At 37.1% G+C, this 26,555-nt stretch overlaps 1 non-coding gene across 1 annotated transcript; it reads right to left on the reverse strand.

The window, feature by feature from the left end:
- Window positions 1-11,794: 11,794 nt before the first annotated feature.
- Window positions 11,795-11,901, reverse strand: LOC141615564 (small nucleolar RNA R71). Its single transcript, XR_012529980.1, has one exon. It is a non-coding gene; the product is annotated as a small nucleolar RNA R71 (small nucleolar RNA).
- Window positions 11,902-26,555: the final 14,654 nt, after the last annotated feature.

A 26,555-nucleotide genomic window follows, 5' to 3' on the forward strand; every position in this document is an offset into this window, starting at 1 on the left:
GGCGTGAAGCCACTCCCGCAAGTGACTCCACTCAGCCAGGGACGCGCCCCGAAGAACACAGACAGATACAAACAATCACAACTACTATCAACAACCAAATCCAACAATCGTCACAGTACGAGTATGATAGTATTCAACAACCACAAAACACCAACAACACATTATGGGACTAATACGAGTAGGAAACCCTACCGGAAAGCAACACGATCGAGACGGTCTCAACAGCTGATATCAAAAGGCTTCTTCTACGAATCCTCCTCCTAACATACAAACATATAATCACTACCAATCACGAAATACAACAAAACCCCCAAATCCCCAAATTAGGGTTTAACTAACTTTAACGAAATACTATAAAAACGGTACGTAGATCTTACCCTCGACGCAAGGATCACAAAGGTATAAAGAAAGGTAAAAGAATACAAATATGATCAATTTCTTTAATAATCTAACTTCACAGAGTTATATAACAAGAAAGAAAAGTATTCTACCACCAAGTATACCTGAAAATCATTTAGAGAAAACAATATGGGTGTCTATAACAAAGAAAAGATTGGTGTCTAATCCAAAGACTAAAATCATTCTTTCTAAGGTTCCAGATCTAAATGATTATTTAAATAAGAAAGAATTCCAAGCTCCGGGATTTGCCAACAATGCGATTGATGCGAAGAACGTAGTTTGTTTTCTCTTTGAAAGTGATTAGGTTTATAAAAGTGTTTAAAGAAATTGACGGAAGTAATTATATACCAAATCGCATTATTAACAAAACCCGACAAATCATCCCCCCGTAAACCGGCTACTCGATCGAGTAGCTGAGATACTCGATCGAGTGCCCCCTACTCGATCGAGTATCAAGGTTACTCGATCGAGTACCCATCAGGTCAGAAACTATTTTAAAACGCAACACACCCTTACTCGACAGAGTAAGGCCCACTCGATAGAGTACCCAGAGACTCATAAAATCGTAGTATTACAGTTTACATCAAGACTAGGTACGAGATCTAATCTCACCTTTGTTGATAGGATTTGGCTTATATTTGAACATTTGGGCGAATAACCAGTCAAATCCATTACATGTACCAAAAGTAGCAAACATGGGAAATATAGCAATGAAATAGCATATAAAATGCACAAAAATGCACGCCAAAAAGGCACGCATCAAACCTCCCCAAACCAAACCCTTGCTTGTCCCCAAGCAAGCAATATACGTAAGACAACAAAAGGGAACTAATGGAACGATATACAAACTCAAAGCTAACTATGCTTTTGACATGCCCAAACCAATTTAATGCAATCTAAACAAAACCAAAGTACGAAATCAAATGCAAATGAGTTAAACTAATGATAAAGCTACTGAACCGTCGACCTTGTATGACTTGTATATATCGGACTCTCACGGGTTGCTCATTACTCATTTAAAGCACAAGGTAAGTATATTGTATGATAGAAAGAAAATAAGTCACTCACCTAACTGCGACCTATAAGAACATGCATGCAATCTAACATGTAACTGATTTCTACCAACCGTACATATGCATTCCAACCAAACAGGACCTAGACACATGCCGAGGGCTTACAAATAGTGTGAGGTGAGGTAGATGGGTAAAAAGGGGCAAAACAGATTTGGATAAGTGGAGGTAAAGTCAAGCTAGTACAACCGTAACCAAATAATAAACTCTTTCTGGTTTGTATACCCAACTTAGAAAATAATAACAACCATGCCAATGCGGCAAAAACTCACCCAACCCATCAAAACATGACTTCCCATAATATATAAAAACCAACATGAGAGTAAAGACCGACGCAATTTTTTTTTTTTTTCTATCTTTCCGCCATTTTTTTTTCACATTCTGATTTCTTTTTTTCTTTTTATTTTTATTTTTTTTTTCATTCTTCTCTTCATCATTTCAAAACTTTTCTTTTGGCAAACATATCATATCAAAACGACAATAAAAAAACATACCCATACTAACAAAAAAACTAGCTTGACAATGGTAGGCTTGATTTTTGGATTGTAGCTAATAAATGGGTCAAAATAGGCCATTTTAGCTAGTGAAGTTGAAGGGTAAAAGACGAGAAAAAGGATTTGCCTCTCTGCATGTGTCACCACCACAAACCGAATGCATACAGGTATTAAGAGACAAATGTCATGATTATGCAATTTTGATGTTACATGCCTTATAAGGAGTACTACTCTCATCTTAGAATGAAACTGATCATGAATGTCATCACTTTATTAAGCTCTATACCTCAGAAATTTTGAGTAGGTTGCCGATATTAAGTCAAGTCTATTCGTTCAGTAAAATTAAATAAAAACTCGTAGATTATGCAATGATTGTACAAGAATGGGATTGGCAATGCAAGGCTTGGGCGAAAAAAATTAAAAGCACGGACGCGGTTTCATCGTTGTTATCTACCGTTCCGACTCGACCTAATATGCAACGGAAAACATGTTTTTGTAATTTTTTGAAATTTTCAATTTTTTTGGTTTTTTTATTATTATAGCTAGAAACATTGCATAAGGAAATGCAGGAAACATGTAAACAGAAATGCAATAAATATGCAAATGGATGCAAACAGACAGATGCATACCCTCCCCAAATCAAATCACACAATGCCCTCATTGTGTTAAGCAAACAACCATCACCGTTGTAAAATATAAGGGAAAGGGACATGTGAACGAGATGAATACAAATAAAGCAAAGCATAAGAAAGGAAACTTAAAATGTATACAAGAATGACCTCCCCAAACCAGTAGAAACTAAGGGGAGGATATGGCCAGCGTCCCACTAATCAGCCACCTTCATCTAAGTGTGTGTGTGAAAGTAGGTGCTCAAGGCCCTCAAAAGCTTATCATAAATCTGCGCATGTACTACACAAAAGCATAAGTAGCACCAAGATAAAATGTGAGAATATAAAATCAAAGTTAGAGACCGTCTCAACTTGCTGAAATTTCTTTGACAACTCTCGTAGCAATCCACCAAATTATACCACCCATCAGCTAAGCATGGAACATCAAAGCTCAAACTATAAGGCACGAAAGACAAACAACCGACTCCTATAACATGCTTAGACGAGTTTTCTATGTGAGTTGGAGGAGTCAAGTGTGCAATAAGAGAAGGTGGGTAGTCATCCCAGATACAAGGGGTGGTAAATTTAATTGTGTCAACGGGATCTCCCATAATAAACTCATCTATTATATCGTCATATGTATCCCATTTGACCTCGAGACCTTCCAATCGCACGATCTCACTCTCCTTATCGCAAAAGTCGTCACAAAAGGGGTTCTCTAAGAGGTTCATCAAGTCTTCCTCACGTGGCTCACTGTCTGTAAAATTGTCATAGAGGGGTTCAAGATTATCCTCAAAGAAGGGGTTATCAACTGAGCATATGGTCTCATCCTCTATGTTTCTGTCAAAATCTTTATTATTCGTTAAAACAGTTTCTGTGGTGTCACCCACGTCCATATCCATGTCTGACTGAAATGAAAAAGTGGGTTTAATGCATTCAAGAGCAAACCATTCAAAGAAACAAAGGGCATCTTCAATATTCTTACCACCATAATCTCCCTTACCTATGGAGTCAATATAGGCTTGGGTTTCTCTGTTCATACCTCTTATGATGGTAAGACACACAGTAAGCCGTGAGAGTTTGCCTTCGTAGTTATGAGAACGAATCCAATCATTTCATCTATGCATGCTTCACCCTGTGGAAACTGGATGGAAATCATTAGAACGGTCTTAAGCAACTGAAGTTCCCTGAGACAAAAGACAAAATAAATAAAAACAAATAGAAAATAATTGCCTCCCCGGAAACGGCGCCAAAATTTGACAGGCTAAATCTCACACCTATCAAATATAAACCAACTGGCCTAAATAAATGCAGTGGAGGAAATCGGGATCGTATCCACAGGGAGACAATTGTGTTCTATTTGCTAATTATAAGTCCGCCCGAGTCACAAATTGGGGGTTGTTTGATTGATTACTAAAACTAAGGTAGCGTAAGAAAAGAATAAATTAAAAAGAAAATTGGTCTGGAAATAGATAGAGAAATAGCTAGGATAGTCGGTTAACCACGGTCTACAACGGTCTAAGATCAGGTCAACGGTCAGCATAAAACGGTCTGAATGGTAATGAACAGGTCCTCTTGGTCCACTATTCGCCCTAGAAACACTTCTAATTTGCTCTCGTCCTAATTAGAGTATTCTATTGTTCATGGCAAGTCTTCACCTTTTCCAATCTCTCGATCCAGGTCAAGGTTTAACAAGGCGGTCAATTAATCACATGCATTTAACTAATTAAAACCGCAATTAAGTGCTACGATTAACAATTCAAACGAAGTAAAAGGCTAGACCTAAAAACTTAACAGAATACCATCATAAAACCGTGGTTACCCTAAATCCTAGCATATGGAATTTAGGTAAGCATAATTGAATGGAATAAATCAATAATAACAAGATTGGCAATTGAAATTAAATTGAACATAATGATATCAGAACAATAACAATTAAACATCAAACAAAAGAAATAAAGAAGGAAGATGTTAGAACACATTTGGTTGATGATGCCAAGTCCCCTTGATATTTGATTGTTTGCTTTTAGTTGAAAATGATTAGTGATTGAAGCAATCAAATGGACTCTCAATGATGGCTTAAGATAACCAAGATGAAGCAATAAAGAATTCATGTCAATGATATTATCCTAGCCTTAGTCAAAAATTATAAGAGTAAGTGTAACACTCTCATTTATGTCAAGTGGCTGCAAAACCATGCAACAGTGCACTGCACTGTGGTTTCTGATACTACCGTATGGAGGAGTATTTTTATGCGAAAAGTTTAAGTGTTAAAAACCTTGCAAATTTCATATTCTCAAAACTTTAATATTTGAATCTTCAAAGTTTGAAAACAAATCTAAAATTTTAAGTCACAAATCCACATTGATTAATCCTCTAGATTTGTGCATTTACCTTTTACTAAAATAGTAAGTTGAACTTGTCAAAGTTTTAAAGCTAGAAATTTTTTTTGCCATTTTGGTAAAGTGTCACATGTTGAGTGTTTTGGGATAAGTTTTCTGATTTTTATCAAAGACTTGAGCCCCAAGCCTAAAGCCTAACACTTACCATCATTCAAAGGCTACTAATTTTATATTGGATTTAATTAATCTAAGTTGTACTTCTTAGTAATCAAATCCATTATAAATAAAGTGTCTTAGCTTCATTTATTTCTTAAGACTTTCCAAAGCATTTATTGTAAAACCTTGCAAATCATTTGTGCATTTAAAGCTTGTCTTTCAAGTATTTGCAAAACGTTTTTCATATTTTAAAAGTCTTCATTTGTTTTCGAAAAGCTGTAAACCTCCAAGTATCAGTTCGCTGTACTGTGACATAATGTGTTTATTCTATGATTCTCGTGTTTAAGTCTTAATAGTAATCTCCATGTTCATTAATTGAACTCTTGAGATTCAAAGATTCTGTACACCTATGAGATAGAACACATAAATTCTTGAAGCGGAGTAGCTTTAAGTTTGAGTGCAATCGGAGTAGATTGACGAGTTATTTTAATTGTAAGGGTTTAGTAGTTTGAGTAAATTTCTAAACAAGTAATAAAATAACGGTTGGACGTAGGCCTCGTAGTAAAGGCTGAACCAATTTTTAAATGTCGTTTGTTTATTCATTTACTTTTACGTTCTTTCACTTTGCCATTTCTCGCCTATATCTAATTAAGTTCCGTGTCATAGTCAGCTATACTGTGACATAAAATGGCTATACCATCTTGTGAACTTACATTCCATTAAGTTTTTCAAGGTTTGTGCTTTAAGGTTCTTTACTTAAGTTATCGATTAACTAAGTTAAGAACAAATTTTAAAAAGGGTACACCTAATTCACCCCCTCCCCCTCTTAGATATTTATCGTTCCTAACTCTTCAATTGGTATCAGAGTCTCATGCTCTTGATATTGGTTAAATCCAAAGAGTTGATCCTATAGTTATGGTTGATTCAAAACACACTAAGTATCCCATCTTCAAGGGAGAAAACTATGCTTGGTGGAAACATCGCATGAAGTACTATGTCAAAAGTGCGGACTATGAATGTTGGTTGATCATTCAAAAGGGTCCCCTCAAAATTGAGGTGACTAATGCCGATGGCACTAGTACCTCCAAAAGTGACTTGAAAAGTGAGGACAAACATGTTGAGGCTGATTATAGGAAAATCGAGAAAAACTCTAAAGCCATGTCCATTCTTCAATATGGCATTGGTGAACAAAAGATCAATCTAATATCCGGATGTAACTCGGCCAAAGAAATTTGGGACACCCTAAACCTTGCTTATGAAGGAACGTCTCAAGTTAAAAAATACCGAATTGATCTTCTCATTCAACAATATGAGATGTTCAACATGGAAAGAGATGAGTCAATTAATAGTTTGTCCTCACGTTTTTCTAGTATTGTCAATGACCTTAAGAGTTTAGGCATAAATTTTCAATCCGAGGATTTAGTTCGTAAAATTCTTCGTAGCCTAACTTAAAAAATGGCAACCGAAGGTTATGGCTATTGAGGAAGCTAAAGACCTTTCATTGCTCACCCTTGATGAACTTATGGGCTCACTCATGGCTCATGAGTTAACCCTCATGAAGCGCTTTAGTAAAAGCTCTAAAGGGAAAGGACTCGCTCTTAATGCTCTCTCAAGTGATGAGGAGAATGAAGATGATGAGTTCGCAATGTTCACTAAAATCATTATTGGCATGATAAATGGTCGAAACTCATAAAGGTATAACAACAATACTAACAAACGTCGCGTTCCTAAGAGAAGATCAAATTTTACTTTTGGTTGCTTTAAGTGTGGTGACAAAGGTCATGAAATAAAAGAATGCCCAAAGTGGAATGACATCAAATCCAAAGAAAAGCGTGACTTTGCCAAACGTGATTACAAAAATAAGGTAATGACTGCCATTTAGGGTATGTCTGATTCTGAATAGGACGATGTCCTTGAGGAAGAATTAGACGCCAAGTTGTGCATCTCATCTGGTTCCTCTAAGGATAATTGCAAGCCACCAAAGAAAGAAAAAATCAAGTGCCTTATGGCTCACTCAGTTGACTCTGATTCAGATTCAGACAATGAGGTAGTAGTGAGAGGCAGCAACAATTGGTACTTAGACAGTGGATGCTCTCATCATATGATAGGAGATGAAAGCCAATTCCTCTCGCTAGAGGCCTATGATGGTGGCATGGTGACTTTTATCGACAACAAAAGAGGTGAAATCATTGGTATTGGAAAGGTTGGTAAGTCAAAATCATTATGCATCGACAAAGTGTTGCTTGTCAAAGGTTTGAAACACAATCTCTTGAGCATTTCACAACTATGTTATCGAGGTAATATTGTTTAATTTCTTGCTAGTGAATGTAGAATAATTAATGGAAAAACTAGAGAGCTCATACTTGAAGGTAAACGTGTCAAAGATGTCTACATGACTAACCTATACTCATTGTCGGGTCAAACATTATCATGCATGAGTGTTCAAAAGAATGACCCTTGGCTTTGGCATAAACTACTTGGTCATGTAAATGCTAAAACACTTAACACCCTCAAAAGACTTGATCTAGTTGATGGTATTCCTAACATCAAATTTGAGTTTAAATCACTTTGTGATGATTGTGTCAAAGGGAAACAAGTCAGGTGCTCCTTTAAATCCAAAAAGGTAGTTAACACTTCCTTACCTCTTGAACTCATCCACATAGACTTATGCGGACCCATGCACGTTGTGAGTAGAGGTGGAAGTCACTACATTTGTGTAATTGTAGATGATTTTACAAGATTTATTTGGCTTCTATTCTTAAGTTCTAAAGACCAAACATTTGATGAGTTTTTAATTTGGGTTAAAAAGGTTGAAAACAAATTTGGTTATAAACTCATCTCATTGAGATCCAACCATGGAACCGAATTTGAAAACTTGTCATTTAAGGCCTATTGTAATGAGAATGGTGTTAGCCATAACTTTTGACAGGGCAGTCGTATACCTATCAAAAATAACCAACTGGCTCTAACTAATATAGCTAGGGAAGTCTGGTCGATCTCCACAGGGAGATGTAAAAATGTCAGCTTTGTTTAAGTTCGTCACGGTAACCAAATTAGGGGTTTGAATTTGTTGTTCTAAACTAAAAAGATTAAGGAAGAGAAAAAAGCAAGAGAATAAGGATCAAGCAAATAAGGAGAAAGCAGCTAAGACAGTCGGTTCACCATGATCATTCAGTCAAGCAATCTAGGTCTCAGGTCAATGCAAGTATGGTCTAGGGGGCAGTGAATATCTCCTTCTGGTCTCAATTAGCCCTAAAGCACAAATAGCTTAGCTTCCGCCCTCACTACGGTGCCCTAATGTTCACTACGAGTCTCACCCTTTCCAACCTTCCGGTCCAGGTCAAGGTTTACTACGATAAAATGACTAATTGCGTCGACTCAATTAGGCAGATACAATTAATTGTAGCGATTAACAACAAAGACTACACTAGCATTAAACCTAATAAATCAATTACTATTCCTTCATAATCATGAATTCCCTAGTCTTAGCAAAAGGGAATTAGCTACGTATCATTATCGAATCAACATCAATAATGCATAGATAATATAAGTTAAATATGATAGCAATAAAAATAGAAAGATCGAATAAAGAAATAATGAATATCAACAAGAAAAGAGAAGAATTAAAATAGCAATTACGATTAAGAAATAAAAAGGAGTAAATGTACCGAATACAAATCTGAATTCGAGTAGTCTAGAGTAGAAAAAGAGTAAAAGTCCAGAGAAGAAAGTCAGGAAGAAGAGATGCAGAGTTACGCAGTCTGTATGATAAGCACCCGAAATCCTACTCTCAAACCTAATTACAAAAGCCCATATGGAATAGGATACAAAACACGGCTAAATGATGAAACCTCTTGATCGAGTAGAAATAACCTACTCGATCGAGCAACTTGGCAGCAATTCCACTCGATCGAATGGAAAAACCGTTCGATCGAGTAACTATTTATAATGGCCTTCTCAATCGAGTAAGAAAACTACTCGATCGTGTGATCTTCATAGTATAAAGCATTCGATCGACTAGAAAAGTGGTCGATCGAGCTATATTAACACGTAAGGCACCTTGACACCTTCTGAAATCAGCTCACGCATCTTCAAAGTGATAGATTCCAAGCTCCGATCCCATGTTCTCCATAAATGCATGCAAATGGGATGAGTTTAGGCTCGATTTATCTTCTTTCCGGTCCATACCTGCAATTTATACAAGACGAACCAAAGTAGACTATTCAGGGGTATTTGTAGCGTGATGCCACGTAAAATAGTATAGAAATGCATGTAAAAATGAGGTAAAAACCTTATATAAAATACACGCATCAACTTTTCGGCCGCAAAAACCCCACAACAAAATGGGGTTGTGGAACGAATGAATCAAACTCTTGAAAATATGGCTAGGACCATGCTCATTAGCTCTAAAGTTCCAAACAATTTTTGGGACGAAGCCGTAAACACATCTTGTTACATTTACAACCGTGTCATGATTAGAAAAGTCATTGAGAAAACTTTCTATGAATTACTACGAGGAAGAAAACCTAACATCTCACACTTAAAATGCTTTGGTAGTAAATGCTTTGTGCACAATAATGGAAAAGATAACCTAGGCGAATTTGATGCTCGTAGTGATGGAGGAGTTTTTATTGGTTATTCCGTTCATAGTAAAGCTTATAAAATATATAACAAGAGGACTATGAAAATGGAAGAGAGTGTTCATGTAATATTTGACGAATCTAGTCTCTTTGTTTCTAATACACAGGTTGATGATGAAGATGATGAATATGATGATGATTTTGAGATTGGAATGACACGACATGTGATAAGTGCATAATTTACATAGTTTTACCCCTTAGATTAGCTCCATTTTACATGTCATTTAGCACTTATCATAGTGTTTTGAGCTAATATTTGTTATTCTAGTTGCAATTGCTTGTTTCCACATGTTTTGTAGGAGTTTAAGCTTTTAGGAGCTAAAATACATCAAAGATGCAAGCTAGAGTGAAAAGCTAAGCAAGAGCAAGTATTGGACTAAGTGTATGAAGTTGCATGGGTTTTTGCATTAAAATTTAATGGATTGAAGTAAGAATTACAAATGAAGTCAAATGCAAAGTCAAGCCCAAAATGAAAGTCCAAATTAAGGTGGAAGGTTTGAATGCTAAGGAGCTTTGGATGCTAAGAATAAGAAGCATTATCGGGTGACTAAAGGAGCATTAAAACGTGAACATTGGATCCCTTGAGCATTAATTCCAGTTTGTTTAGTTTACGTTTCCATTATTAGTTATCACATAGTTTTCATCATTAGTACTTTTACATCACATAGTTTAATCTTACATTATATGCTTTACCATTTAATTTACATCATTTCCGTTAGCATGTCTATCATTTGTTTTAACAAAGTTTGTAATTTATATCTTAATATGAGTAGCTAAATTCCTTAGTCTAGGGGCTAGGGAAGCCATGCAAAATCAAATATAAAATGATAAATTAGGTCGTTATAAAATTGTCCAATTGTTTCTATCACATGTTTGCATCATCACGTTTAATATTTGTTTAAAGGCCTTATTCATTGATTAAGTTTGTTAATTAGTTCTAAAAGTCGAGAGGCATGGAATCGGGTTAGACTAAGCATGTGTAGTAGGACGACCTAGTCATAAACGAGAGTTTCTCTAGGACCCGGTCTATGGTTGACACTAATATCGTAAGGTGGGTGTCTCTAAGCCTAAACAATTGACAATGTTATTAATATCGAGTTTAACATGAATTTGTATTTACCTTTGCATGTGTGACCCGACTCCCCTAGACTCCCTTTTATCATATAGTTTACATCTTAATATTTGTTAGTCATCAAACAACACAACAAACAACAAACAAACCCAAACGAAATTGACCTTGATAGAAATCTTCCCATAGCATTTCACAACGCAATTCCCGTCTCCTTGTGTTCGACCCCTATTACTACATTAATTTGTGTCTAGGGTACATCTTTGCATAGGTGTACGATATCTTATCAAATTTTGGCGCCGTTGCCGGGGAGCACGGTTTTATTGGCTATTGATTTGTCGATTTTTATCTTGTTTTCTTTTATCTTAAGGAACACTTGTTCCTTGAGACCGTTACTTATCATTTTCTAGAAATTGTTGTTTTATGCCCAGGTCCTCTCGTAGTGGAGATTTACTTTCACCGGATTTCGATCCCGAGAAAACCTTTAGGAGAAGACGATGTTTTTGGAAAGAAGTAAAAGAAGCCGCTTCTCCCGTTCAAGTTGAAAGTGCTAGAGAGTCTTACTTAGACGATCTAAAAATCCTTGAAGAAGAGGAGGTTTCAAGTTCATCATCTCCACCACCACCACCATCTTCAACCAAAAAGATGGTGAAACTTTCCGATCACTCAAAGCCCACCGCGGCCATGCTTATGGCCGGTATCACAACTACTCAAATTATCGCGCCGGACTTCGAGATCAAAATGGCTTTCATTAGCCTTGTGGAGAGGAAGCAATTTGGGGGAAGTCCTTTGGAGGATCCCAATTTGCATGTGCAAAATTTCTGCGATTATTGCTCCATGATCCTTTAAACGGGCGTCACTCAAGCCCAAATAAGGGAAATACTTTTCCTTTCTCTTTGAAGGATAAGGCCAAGCTTTGGATGAATAGCCTTGACCGCACCGCTATGGGAATCACCAATTGGGAGACATTGGCTCTTGCTTTCTATCAAAAGTTTTTTCCACCGGAGAAAACTCAAACTTTGAGGAGCCAAATCACAGGATTCCGTCAACAAGCTCTTGAGAGCTTATATGAGGCTTGAGAGAGGTACAAATATTTGCAAAACCAATGCCCACATCATGGGCTAGATGATTGGTTTTTAGCTATAACATTCTACAATGGATGTTGTGCCGAATCCCGAAGGATTCTTGATTCCGCTAACAATGGGCGGTTTGATCAAATTGACACCGATATTGCTCGTGCCACGATTGAATCTATGGCGGTCTATGACATACAATATGTCAATTCCCGAAGTGTGCCACTCAAAGGTAAGGAATGATCCTCCGACAATCCCGTCTTGTTAACTCAAATTGCCTTGCTCCAACAACAATTGGCGGAATGAGATGCTAGAGATTCCCTTCAACAACTCAATGTCGTGTCTTCTACAAGTCAAATCATTGTTTGTGATGGTTGTGGAGGTGCGGGTTATTACACCGCTCATTTCCAAGCTACTATTGAGGAGGTAAATGCTTTTCAAGCTCTAAGACAAAGTTCTTATCCACCGGGTACATTTTCAAATACATATAACCCGAATTCAAGATTCCACCCGAATACGTCTTATAGAAGTAATAATGTGCTTAATCCTAAAACTTAACCCCCACCACAACAAAATGCCTATGTCCCTCAACAACAAAAGTATAATCCTCCACCGGGTTATCAAAACCAACAAGTCCACTACAACACAACTACCAACAAAGGCCACCACCTCAAAATGGCCAACAAAACAACCAAGAAGAAGGTAAACTTGAGGGCTTGATAGTACAAATGCAAAGGGAATTATTGGCTCAAATCCAAAAGAATGATCAAGCTCACAATGCCGCAATCAAGATGTTAGAGCAACAAGTGGCTCAACTAGCTGCTTCTAGCTCTCAAAGGAAAACCGGTCAACTACCTCCCCAAGGTACGCAACCACACGAGACCGTTAATTCTATTTCCTTGAGAAGTGGTACAAGCTATGATGGGCCGTCCATGACTTTGGATGACGAAGTGGTTGTTAAAAGGCCTAAGCTTGGGGGAAATGACAAAAGAAAGGCTAGTGAAGAGCCTATTGTTAAGGATCGTGTGCCATTTCCTCATCGGTTATTGATGCTAAAGAGAAAGAGCAAGCTTGATGCCAAAGATGTTGAGTCCCCTATACCCAAAGAAAGTGACGAGGTGATTATTGAGGAAGTCTCTCCTAATGCTAAGGAGGATGATGCCTTTCCTAAAAAGGTGGATGCTCCTAATGGAGTAGAGAAAGTGAAAGATTTGGAGGGTGCTCGCTCCTCTTAAGGAAGTTGTTCAAGTACCGTTTCCCCATCGTCTAGAGAAGCACAATGAGGAAGGTAAGTTGGGTAAGTTTTTGGAGGTTATTAAGAATTTGCAAGTCACCGTCCCATTCATTGATTTACTTACCCAAGTCCCTTCCTACTCAAAGTTTATGAAGGAAATCCTGTCAAAGAAGCGATCCTTCAATGAGGTTGAGACCATTGCTTTCACCGAAGAGTGTAATGCACTCTTATAAAATAAGTCTCCTACGAAACTTAAGGACCATGGTAGCTATTCTATTCCTTGCATTATAGGCACATATACCATTGATAAGGCACTTTGCGACCTAGGTGCTAGTGTGAGTGTCATGCCCTATTCTATTTGTGAAAATCTTAACATGAGTGCTTTAAAATGCACAAGTATCACATTGTAAATGGCGGACCGTTCTTTAAAGCAACCCTTAGGTGTCTTGGAAGATGTACCCGTCAAAGTTGGCAAGTTTTTCATACCCGTTGACTTCCTCATACTTGATATAGCCGAGGACTCACAAACCCCAATTATATTAGGTAGGCCATTTTTACGCACCGCGGGTGCGCTAATTGATGTGAAAAATGGGAGATTTACTTTAGAAGTGGGTGATGATTTGGTTTCCTTTAGCAAAAACAACACCATTAGAAGCCCGAATGTTACAAGAGTCTTATTATTTATTTAGCACTGTGGACTCTCCTAATGCCTCTACTACGTTTGGATCCTTACTAATAGATCCATTGGAGGACGATATTGGTGTTATTTGTTTTGTAGGCGACAATGCTAAGGGCACTATTGCTAAGAGTGCCAAAAAGAAAAGGAAATTTTGTTTGAACAATTTCAAATGGTTGCGGAATGCAAAGATAACTATGAAATGGAACTTGGTTGGTGGCAAGCTCAATGATGAAACTTGACCAAATAGCTTCTTACGTCGTGCGGGACGTTAAACCAACGTTTTTTTGGGAGGCAACCCAAGATTTTTAAATTACTTTTATTTATTTTTTTGTTTTTAATTTTCCGCAATTTATTATTTTTCGTAGAATTAGGAATAAAATACTAGACTTGACGATGTTTGTTTTGTGATTTATATGTGAACAATGAAGAAAATGAGGCTTAAAGGAGAAAATTCACGCTTCCCCATGCATACAACCCCGTTCGGGGTCGTAGCTTTCAACAAACGGAGGAGCTAAAAGAAATGCGGAAAAAGTCAAAATTTGCTAAGATATGGTCAACCCCGATCGGGGACGCAACTTTTTCTGCGAAAGAAAAATTAAAATTTTTAAAAAATTGCGTAATCACTTGCAAACATTATTCCTTCTTCAAACTTTCAATTTTTGGCCCTTTTCTTGAATTTTTGATGAATGGAAGAGTCTTACATGCTAGCTTGGGGGGAGGCTAGCAAATCTCGTGAGTTTTATTTGCTTTGCATTTTAGTTTATTTCTCGTAACCCATTAAATATGACCCCTTGTCCTTCTTGTTTGTGTGCTTTAAGCCATTTGCATTGTAGTGTAGTTTACATGTAGTGTAGAAAATTTGAAAATTTTTGAGAGAAATTTGTGATTTTGCTTACTTGTAGCCTACTTTCTCTCTTGTTTATCCTAATGATAGCTTTTAGCTAATGATTTGTTCTTTTATGATGGGATAATTACTACATGGGGATGTCTTGACATAGTAGGTGGGAGATGGAAAATGAACCGAATAGGCTTGATCTTGACTATTGGCAAGCTACAAAATTGATAAGGTAGAACCTCTTTAGACCGATGTATCCATATCCGGCCTCTCTTAGGTTAGTGTAGGTGTCTCCTTATGATGTGTGTTTTTATCAAAATGCATAATTATGGTTCTCATGTCATCTCTTTATACGCATGCATTCATTTGTTATAGCATTTTGGAGCCATACGCATGATAACAATTGCCTTCTTGACCCCTTCACAAACATTTTTCCCTAGCTACATTATAACTTGCCTACCATGTTGAGCTAGTAGCTTTGTTTGGTCTTGTTTGGGTGTTCAATTGGGATTTGATTCAAAGTTTTGAATATCATGTGAGCTTGGTCTTAATGCTCAAGAAAGAAAAAAAAAAGAGGAAAGATGAAAGAAAAAATGATGAATTGAGAAAGAAAAAAGTTGAGGAAAAAAAAAAGAAATGAAAAAGCATGAAAAAAAAAAATGAAAAAAAAAGTATGAATTGAAAAGAAAAAGAGAAGAAGAGTTGATGTGAGAAATTCTCATACATTATTCACATATTTTGGAGAGTTTACTTAGGATTTGAATTGCAAATTGGGTTAGAATTGGGATTGAGCATCCTTACATTTGGTTGTGCTAGCTTGACATTAGCTCCACAATCCATACTTTATTTGTTCCCCTTTCTTACCCATTATATATTGCCTTCTTCCTACCCATTTGGCTTCTTTATCATGCTTGCATTTGATTGTTTTGGCTTAATAGTTTTGATTGATTACCATATTAGATTGTGGGCACATTATTATAAGTCGAGGATAATTGAGTGTTTATTCACAAAAATGTCCTTTCACATATAAAAGAGTTTGAGTGCACCGTGACAGTCCATAAGTCGAAAGATCATGCAAGAGCTTAAAGGTTCATTTCAAGTTTTCCATGCTATGCCGTCATGTAAATCTCATCCATGTTCTTGCTTTATTCCTTGCCCATGTTGTTTCAGGTTTTTAAATCATTATGCATAGCTTGTTTGGGATATTGCAATTGATGGGATATGGTTTCTTGCTTGAGAACAAACAGGGGCTTAATTTGGGGGAGTTTGATAAGTGCATAATTTACATAGTTTTACCCCTTAGATTAGCTTCATTTTACATGTCATTTAGCACTTATCATAGTGTTTTGAGCTAATATTTGTTATTCTAGTTGCCATTGCTTGTTTCCACATGTTTTGTAGGAGTTTAAGCTTTTAGGAGCTAAAATACAACAAAGATGCAAGCTAGAGTGCAAAAGCTAAGCAAGAGCAAGTATTGGACTAAGTGTATGAAGGTGCATGGGTTTTTGCATGAATATTTAATGGATTGAAGTAAGAATTACAAATGAAGTCAAATGTAAAGTCAAGCCCAAAATAAAAGTCCAAATTAAGATGGAAGCTTTGGATGCTAAGAATAAGAAGCATTATCGGGTGATTAAAGGAGCATTAAAACGTGAACATTGGATCCCTTGAGCATTAAAACAAGAATTGAAGCCAAAATGGCCGGATAACCACGCCCCTGATCGGGGCTGGCAACCCCAATCAGGGTTGACCCTCTCTTGCAATTTTACGTTATGCCGCTATTTTCTTATAAATAGGGGCCTTAATCCGTCATTAGGGTTATCTTTTCTCACGTCTTTCATACTCTATAATAGCCTTAAGCAAAATTCTCTCATTAGTTTTCATCTTTAGTTTTCAATATTGTTAAGCATTTAGTTATCAAACATTTGGTTATTTATATATTCAAGCATTTGGTTCTCAATTGTTCTTCCTTGCAAGTTCATTTCTAATTCGGTAATTCTAATTCTAGTTTGTTTAGTTTACGTTTCCATTATTAGTTATCACATAGTTTTCATCATTAGTACTTTTATATCACATAGTTTAATCTTACATTATATGCTTTACCATTTAGTTTACATCATTTCCATTAGCATGTCTATCATTTCTTTTAACAAAGTTTGTAGTTTATATCTTAAAATGAGTAGCTAAATTCCTTAGTCTAGGGGCTAAGGAAGCCATAAAAAATCAAATATAAAATGATAAATTAGGTTGTTATAATATTGTCCAATTGTTTCTATCACATGTTTGCATCGTCACGTTAAATCTTTGTTTAAAGTCCTTATTCATTGATTAAGTTTGTTAATTGGTTCTAAAAGTCGAGAGGTATGGAATCGGATTAGACTAAGCATATGTAGTAGGACGACCTAGTCATAAACGAGAGTTTCTCTAGGACATGGTCTATGGTTGACACTAATATCGTAAGGTGGGTGTCTCTAAGCCTAAACAATTGACAATGTTATTAATATCGAGTTTAACATGAATTTGTATTTACCTTTGCATGTGTGACCCGACTCCCTTAGACTCCCTTTTATCATATAGTTTACATCTTAATATTTTTTAGTCATCAAACCAAATAACAAACAAACCCAAACGAAATCGACCTTGATAGAAATCTTCCCATAGCATTTCACAACGCAATTCCCGTCTCCTTGTGTTCGACCCCTATTACTACATTAATTTGTGTCTAGGGTAATTATCTTTGCATAGGTGTACGATAGCCTATCAACATGATATGGATCAAGTGGTGGAAGAGGCTGAGCAATAACTGGAGCCACTGTTGCTTGAGGACGATGTCCAAAATTCAGGGGGAACTAATCATCCTCCAACACAAGAAGATGCTAGCTCATCCAGGGGGAATGTGGATGGTGAAGAACAGTCCAACCAAATAATAAATAAACCACAACCACCCCCCCCCCCCCCAAATAATCCTCATGCAACAGTCACCTCCACTGTTACACAAGAAAAAACCGATTCCTCAAACTCACTTGCTCCCAAAAAATGGAAACACGAAAGCTGACATCCTTTAGCAAACCTAACCAGTGACCTAACATCTGGCATAAAAACCTGATCAACGCTCCATAATTTCTGTGCATACGATGCATTCCTCTCTCAAATTGAACCTGACCATGTCACAGTAGTCTTGACTGATGAATATTGGGTGACAGCCATTCAAGAGGAATTAGAGCAAATCGAAAGAAACAAGGTATGGCATCTTGTCCCTAGGCCCTCCCAACATACTGTAATTGGTACACGGTGGGGTCTTTCGTAACAAGCTAGATGATGTTGGAGAAATCGTAAGGAACAAAGCTAGACTAGTGGTGCAAGGTTTTAACTAACAAGAGGGAATCGATTATGACGAAATCTTTGCACCGGTAGCTAGGCTTGAGGCCATATGAATGCTTTTAGCCTTTGCATCTTATCAAGGCATAAAACTTTTTTAAATGGATGTCAAAACTGCATTTCTAAATGGTTATCTTTATGAAGAATTTTTTGTTGAACAACCCCCGGGCTTTATAAACAACGAATTTACTAACCAAAGTTTTAAACTTGATAAAACGCTCTACAGTTTAAAACAGGCTCCTAGGGCCTGGTATGATAGGCTTTCAAAGTTTTTATTGGAAAGCGGTTTCTTACGTGGTTCCGTTGACAAGACGTTGTTTATCAAGTCACAAGGCGATGAACTGCTGCTTGTGCAAGTATATGCTGATAACATTATTTTTGGAATAACTAACAATGTCTTTTATAAGTACTTTTCTAATTTAATGACCTCCGAATTCGAAATGAGTATGATGGGAGAACTTGGATTCTTCCTTGGTCTTCAAATTAAACAAAGTGAAAAAGGAACAATGATTCATCAACATAAGTACTTAAAGGAAATGTTAACTAAGTTCGGGTTGACTAATTACAATCCTATGCCTACACCAATGGTGCCCAAAATCAAGCTTGATAAGGACGACAATGGTAAGAGCATTAGTGAGAAGGTATATCGAGGTATGATCGGTTCATTACTCTACTTGACCGCTAGTCGATCCGACATACAATTTAGTGTATGTGTTTGTACCTGCTTCCAATCAAATCCTAAGGAATCACATTTCAAAGCCGTCAAAAGGATTTTTAGGTATTTGATTGGAACATAATTGTTATATCTTTGGTAACCAACTCACTACGAACTTGATCTTATAGGATTTTCGGATGCGGAATATGCCGGTGACTCGTTGGATAGGAAGAGTACCTCGGGTATTGCTACATTCTTAGGACCGTGTCTCATCTCATGGGCATCCAAGAAATAAAATATCGTTGCATTATCCACGGCCGAAAGTGAGTATGTAAGTGCCGTTCTTTGTTGTGCACAAATTCTTTGGGTACGTCAACAACTGCATGACTATGGTATTACGTTTGAAACCACTCCCATGTTTTGTGATAATACTAGTGCAATTAACATATCAAAGAATCCAATATAACATTCACGCACTAAACACATCGACATAAGACATCATTTCTTACATGATCAAATTGAAAAAGGCAACATATGTTTAAGCTTTTGTAGAATGGAAAATCAAATTGCGGACATTTTTACAAAACCATTGGAAAGAAAACAATTCGTAAAACTTCAGTTGGAAATTGGTTTATTAGGTGACATGTGACACACTTGAACTATTTTCCTCAATGATTGATTAGAGGAGTAATTAACATGTTAATAAAAATTAGCAAATTGTATTATTTGTTGCATGCAAATGGATCGAACAAATAAATCGAGCACCTTATTTTTGCACTTGAGATTGTTGCATTGAGCCACTCAAAACCTTTATGTCACATCACCTAAAAGCCTAAATCTAGCCTTTAATTCTCAACACTCAACCGTCCACTACGATTATCCTCTCCTAGTTAACCATACCAACTATACAATTACTTCCCATATACCCATACCAACCCTCTATTATCCAATAAACTAAACCACCCATCAACTCCCTTTGAAATTCAAAAACCTTCAAAACACCTCTTCCCTTTTAAATACTTGAAATGTCCCCCAAACCAAAATATCCCAACGAAGTTCTTAATCTCAGAAATACATTCAACCCAAAATACATTGCAAAAAGAAAATGTCTCCAAAAACCGCTGAAAACATTGATGAAACTGCTCCTACTACTGCCAAGTCCCCCGTTGCACGAAAGAAAACAACTGCTAAAAGAGGTGGTGGACACGGTAGAGGTGGTCGTGGAAGGAGACCTCCAATCTCCTTACAGTTGGATCATGAGGTTGATGTGGATACCGATGAGGAGGAACCTACTGCCATGCAATCTGAAAAAATTGAAAAGGAGGAGGAAGTAGAGAAGTCGAAAGAAAAGGAAGAAGAGAAAGAAGGGGAACTTCATGAGAAAGAATCAGTAGAAAAAGAGGGAAAATCGAAAGAAAAGGGGGAAAATCAAAAGAAAAAGAGGGAGAATCAAAAGAAAAGAAGGAAAAATCAAAAGATCAAGAATCAAACGAAAAGGAATAAGAGAAACATGAAGATGAAAAGGCGAAAATTGATGAAGTTGGTGAGATTTTGAAGGATTTAAAAAATGAAAGGGAAGGAGAACTTGATAATCAAGCTGAAAAACTTGATGAACAACCGAATAATGATGCAACAAAGGAGGTGTATGTTGAAGAAATCATCAATGTTGAAGATGGTAATGACTAAGGGGATGCCGAACAAGTGTTTGATGATGGGCTGGACCCATTGTTCTCAAAACCCGCCTCGAGAACCCGATCCAAGAGGAAAATGGTGAAGATATCTGGTGATGATGATTATGTGACCCCTGAATCATCTTCTCCAAAACCCAAAACCGGAGGCAAATGAAGAAAAGGATCCGGGTCAAAACCTCGGGCTCCCAAAAAGCCTTGATACCCACAAACCATACCCGGTTTGGAGGAGGGTGTGGGTAATGAAGATGATATTATTGAAACCAAAGTACCTCTCAACACATGCATGAACCTTGTTGTAGCACCCTATGGATAATCATTCAAGAATGATGTTCTCAATCACATCAACTTACTTGATCTTCCGGATTATGTACTCAAGCTATGCCATGGTATGCTCGTCTGTTGCTTTCACAGTAGCAGGCGATACAATAAATCTTGGTATGACACTTCCCTTGCTTTCAAATACTTCAAGGAAGCCATGTATGCTCAGGGTTGGGTGAATCTTTTAGATAAATACAGCCCTATGTATTTATCTGAGATCATTCAATTCTATGCCACAGTCAAAGTCGATGTTGCATCTGGAACCTCTCGGCCTATGTTAACCAAAAACCATTTGTCCTAACAATTGAACAACCTGCTGCCCACCTTGAAGTGTGTGATGTCGGGTTTACCACTTACCCAAAACATGACTGGGGTGAGATTGATGAGGTTACCTCTACTCAAGTCATGAAGGTTCTTCGACCTGATGACGACAATGGCCCAACTAATATTTATGCCCTTGAATTAACCGCACCCATTAGGTTTGTCTTTAACCTTATTTTCCGCAACCTTGTTCCTAGTAACAATAGCCAAGGGAGATGTTCCCTCCTTGACATGCTCCTTATTCACCACATTATCAAATACAAACCAATCAACCTTCACCGTCTTATGTTTCATCGAATTTAAGAGATGGCCACCGAATTCCAAAACGACAACTTTAACAAAAATGCTGTGGTACCATATGAGATGTGGCTCTCACTTGTTTTTATGAATGAAGGATTGGTCATGAAAGAAAGTCCCGCCATTGAAAATTTGAGTGATGAAATGACTCCGGGTCTCCTCTCTCGGATGAATATGGAAATTCGAAATGAGAAATTGATGAGGCAAAATCAAGGTGGAGGTGATGCTACGGTTGGGTCAACTGTTGAACAGGGGGTGGTTATTGCTAAGTTGGATCAACTTGTTGGGCTTATGAAGCAATTGGTCAAGGAAAATGCCATGCTTAGGGATGACGTGGCTGATCTCCGTACAATGAATGAGGATATTTTTGAACGTCTTGATGACAAGAAGCCAAAAACCGTGGCTTAAACACTTGGCTCCCTAATCCTTTTATCAATTATCATCTTTGGCTCTATGTTTATTGAACTCTTTTGCAATTTCTGGATGCTTTTTTATTTTACTTGAACAATATCTGCATGTGGTTTGAATCGTGTAGCTAGTCTGAACATGTTTTATCCCTCCTTGATAATGTTAAGGGGGGGAAGTAGTTCTAAAGCGTGCTTATGTGTGATCTCTTAACTCTTAGGCTAACATTCACCGTAATTATGTCTTAGCTTCCATGATTAGATGTTCTACTTAGCCATGAATTTTGACCCTTTCGAATACCTTGATCATGTTTATGAATAATTTTGACGTCGAAATGACCAAAGACCGACTAACCATGGGCTAAGGGGGAATATCACACATGTTTGGACTTGTCATCATCAAAGGGGGAATTTGTTAGAGCATATTTAGTTGATGATGCCAAGTCCCTTTGATATTTGATAGTTTGCTTTTAGTTGAAAATAATTAGTGATTGAAGCAATCAAATGGACTCTCAATGATGGCTTAAGATAATCAAGATAAAGCAATCAAGAATCAAGTCAATGATATTAACCTAGCCTTAGTCAAAAATTGTAAGAGTAAGTGTAACACTCTCATTTATGTCAAGTGGCTGCAAAACCATGCAACAGTGCATTGCACTGTGGTTTCTGATACTACCGTATGGAGGAGTGTTTTTATGCGAAAAGTTTAAGTGTTAAAAACCTTACAAATTTCATATTCTCAAAACTTTAACATTTGAATCTTCAAAGTTTGAAAAAAAATCTGAAATTTTAAGTCACAAATCCACATTGATTAATCCTCTAGATTTGTGCGTTTACCTTTTACTAAAATGGTAAGTTGAACTTTTCAAAGTTTTAAAGCTATAAAAGTTTTTTTACCAATTTGTTAAAGTGTCACATGTTGAGTGTTTTGGGATAAGTTTTCTAATTTTTATCAAAGACTTGAGCCCCAAGCCAAAGCCTAACACTTACCATCATTCAAAGGCTACTAATTTTATATTGGATTTAATTAACCTAAGTTGTACTTCTTAGTAATCAAATCCATAATAAATAGAGTGTCTTAGCTTCATTTATTTCTTAAGACTTTCCAAAGCATTTATTGTAAAACCTTGCAAATCATTTATGCATTTAAAGCTTTGTCCTTCAAGTATTTGTAAAACGTTTAAGATTTTAAAAGTCTTCATTTGTTTTCAAAAAGCTGTAAACCTCCAAGTATCAGTTTGCTATACTGTGACATATTGAGTTTGTTCCATGATTCTCGTGTTTAAGTCTAATAGTAATCTTCATGTTCATTAAGTGAACTCTTGAGATTCAAAGATTTGTAAACCTATGAGATAGAACACATAAATTCTTGAAGCGGAGTAGCTTTAAGTTTGAGTGCAATTGGAGTAGATTGGCGAGTTATTTTCATTGTAAGGGTATAGTAGTTTGAGTAAATTTCTAAACAAGCAATAAAATAACGGTTGGACGTAGGCCTCAGAGTAGAGGTTGAACCAATTTTTAAATGTCGTTTGTTTATTCAATTACTTTTACGTTCTTTCACTTTGCCATTTCTCGCCTATATCTAATTAAGTTCTATGTCACAGCCAACTATACTGTGACATAAAACGGCTGTACTATCTTGTGAACTTATATCCCATTAAGTTTTTTAAGGTTTGTGCTTTAAGGTTCTTTACTTAAGTTATCAAATAACTAAGTTAAGAACAAATTTTAAAAAGGGTACATCTAATTCAACTCCTCCCCCTCTTAGGTGTTTAACGTTCCTAACTCTTCAGAATAGATTAAAGGAAAATAAAAAGGAGAAATTGAATGAAGAACAAACCTTAATTAAGTTACCGAATGTAGAATCAGAAAGAGAAATTACAAGTTTCAGATCCGAAATCAAAAGCAAAGTAACCTGTAAAGAGAGTTTTTTGCAAAAGTTAAGATGCTCTAATAAAGTTCTAAGTTCCCCTTAAATAATAATAAGGAAAAATTATTAAACAAGCAATTAATGGGCCAAAATAAAACTAAACAAATCTCACAGAAATCACGTGACTGTCGATCGACTTAAATATCAATCGAACGACTGATTCCAAACTCATCAATAGTCGATCGACTTAAAATCTAGTCGATCGAATAAAACAAAGTTCATCGAAATTAAAATAAGTCGATCGACCAAGCATAACAGACGATTGACTTGTCTGTCATCGCGCAGTTCCTGCAATGCGCACTGAACTTCAAACGACCGCCATTTCTTCGTTACTTCGGCAAACAGAACGTTTTTGGTGGCGTTGGAAATCTAACAGGACAAGCTTTCATCTCCAATTTTAATCACTTGATTTTCATTTGTAAAACTAGAGCCATGGCTCTTCAAATTAGGTACTAGTAATGTGAAGCTTTTCTTTTGCTCGATAAGTTTCCTTACTTCACTACGAACTCCAAAAGAATTATTTACGAGCTCGTTTACATCAATACTAGGAACGGGATCTCATCTCACCTTTGTTGATAGGATTTGGCTTATATTTGCACATTTGGGCGAATAACCTGTCAAATTCATAACATGTACCAAAAGTAGCATACACGGGAAATATAACAATGAAATAGCCTATAAAATGCACAAAAATGGCCGCCAAAATAGATGAATAATTGTATATAAAAGGAACGCATCAATCTGTATGTTGTAACTTGTGTGTCTTGTTTTGTGTAATCAGTAACTGACTCCGTTTAAATGTTTTGAAAACTGTGGTGATCCATTCGGGGATGGTGAGGAGTTATTGAGCAGGTATGAGATGGCTTACGCGAGGGATAGATGGGATAGAGTCACCATGTGTCACTAGAGTATTCCGCTGTGTCTTGAACTAGTTTTATTTCAGTTGGTTTGATGTTTTTGGAACATTTGTATTTCATTTATCAGTTTTGGGATTTTGTTGTTGTAATCACTTAAACTCGTTTATTTAATTAAGTACGTTTCTTTATGGTCAATTTGATATACATTATCCCGGGTAACTGAGATGGTAGCACTTTCATACATTAGGTAATCTTGGTAAGGCACCTTGGTGTATGGGGTGTTACAAGGGTTCAAACCAAAATCAACAAAATAATATAAAAACTGTACTAGGATCTTACCCACAACGCGACGGTGTCAACGGTATAAAGAACTCTGAATTCCAAGGACACAAGCCTTAGAATTTGATAGCAATGCGAAAGAGAAGAGCAACGTAACTTTGTTTTATCTGTTGTGAAACTTAGAATAGGGTAAAAGTGAAAAGGAACTGACGAAAAATGTTTTTATATCCTTCTCGCGTTGCTATCAAAACCCGGCAAATAACCCGTAAAGACTCACTTACTCGATCGAGTAAGTGACTTACTCGATCGATTGGCCCCTACTCGATCGAGTACCCATCAAACAGAACATTGTTTCGTACGTAAAACTCACTTACTCAACAAAGTAAGGCTTACTCGATAGAGTACCCAACAACATATAAAACCGTAGTATTACTGTCTTCCCTCCTTAAAAATGAACTTCGTCCCCGAAGTTCCATCCTATACTCCAAAAAGAAACTTACTAACTCAACTACGACACAACAACGCAGTAAAACACAAAAACAAAACCCAACCACAACTCATGCCGACTCAAAACAACCACTAACTGTACCAAAACCAACATAAAACCATACCAAAACCTTATGCGATCATATCCTACACCCCTAAAAGAAACATGGTTATGTCCCTGTAACCACACATACCTGATCAAAAAGAGACGGATACCGCTCCTTTATAGCCTCTTTCGCCGCCCAAGTTGCTTCCTCAACCTCATGATTAGACCATAAGACCTTGAGCAACACCGTTTCCCCAGACCTAGTTTTGTGAACCTTGCGATCAAGAATCTGTTTTGGCACCTCAAGATAAGACAAGGATTCATCCAACTCGATGTTCTCCACCTCTAACACATGGGAAGGATCACTCACATACTTCTTTAACTGAGACACATGGAACACATTATGTACACGATCCAAAGCTGGTGGTAAAGCTAACCGATAAGCAACCTTTCCGACACGATCCAAAATCTCGTAAGGGCCAATGAACTTTTGGCTTAGCTTCCCTTTCTTACCAAACCGCATTACCCCACGCATAGGTGACACTTTCAAAAGAACCTTATCCCCAACCTGAAACTCGATGTCCCGACAGTGTAAGTCCGCGTAGCTCTTTTGTCGATCCTGGGCCACATTCATCTTTTGTCGAATCACTTTCACTTGTTCTATCATCTCCTGTACCATCTTTGGTCCTAAAACCACTGCCTCAGCACTATCATCCCAACAAATCGGACTCCTAAACCTCCTCCCATACAAAGCCTCAAACGGAGCCATCCCAATACTCGTATGGTAGCTGTTGTTGTAAGAAAACTCGATCAAATCCAACCTATATTCCCAACTACCACCAAACTTAATCACACAAGCTCGCAACATATTTTCCAAACTCTTGATAATTCTCTCTGTCTGTCCATCTGTTTCAGGATGAAACGCAGTACTCATCTTCAAGGTAGTTCCCACCATTTCCTGCAACTCTTGCCAAAACCGAGAAATGAACCTCGCATTCCGATCTGACGCAATGTCCTTTCCATGTAACCGTACCACATGCTTCCTGTACCCATTAGCCAACTGAACCTTACTCCATGAATCTTTCATTGGAATAAAGTGAGCTGAGTTAGTCAAACAGTCAACGATCACCCATATTATGTTATTACCCTACTGGCTCCTCGGTAAACCCACTATAAAATCCGTGGAGATAGACTCCCATTTCCACTCAGGTACCACAAGAGACTGAATCTTACCTTGTGGTTGTCGATGCTCCCCTTTTACTCTCTGGTATGTCAAAAACCTCACCACAAACTG

This window comes from Silene latifolia, chromosome 11 (assembly GCF_048544455.1).
Source record: "Silene latifolia isolate original U9 population chromosome 11, ASM4854445v1, whole genome shotgun sequence".
Lineage (NCBI taxonomy): Eukaryota > Viridiplantae > Streptophyta > Magnoliopsida > Caryophyllales > Caryophyllaceae > Silene > Silene latifolia.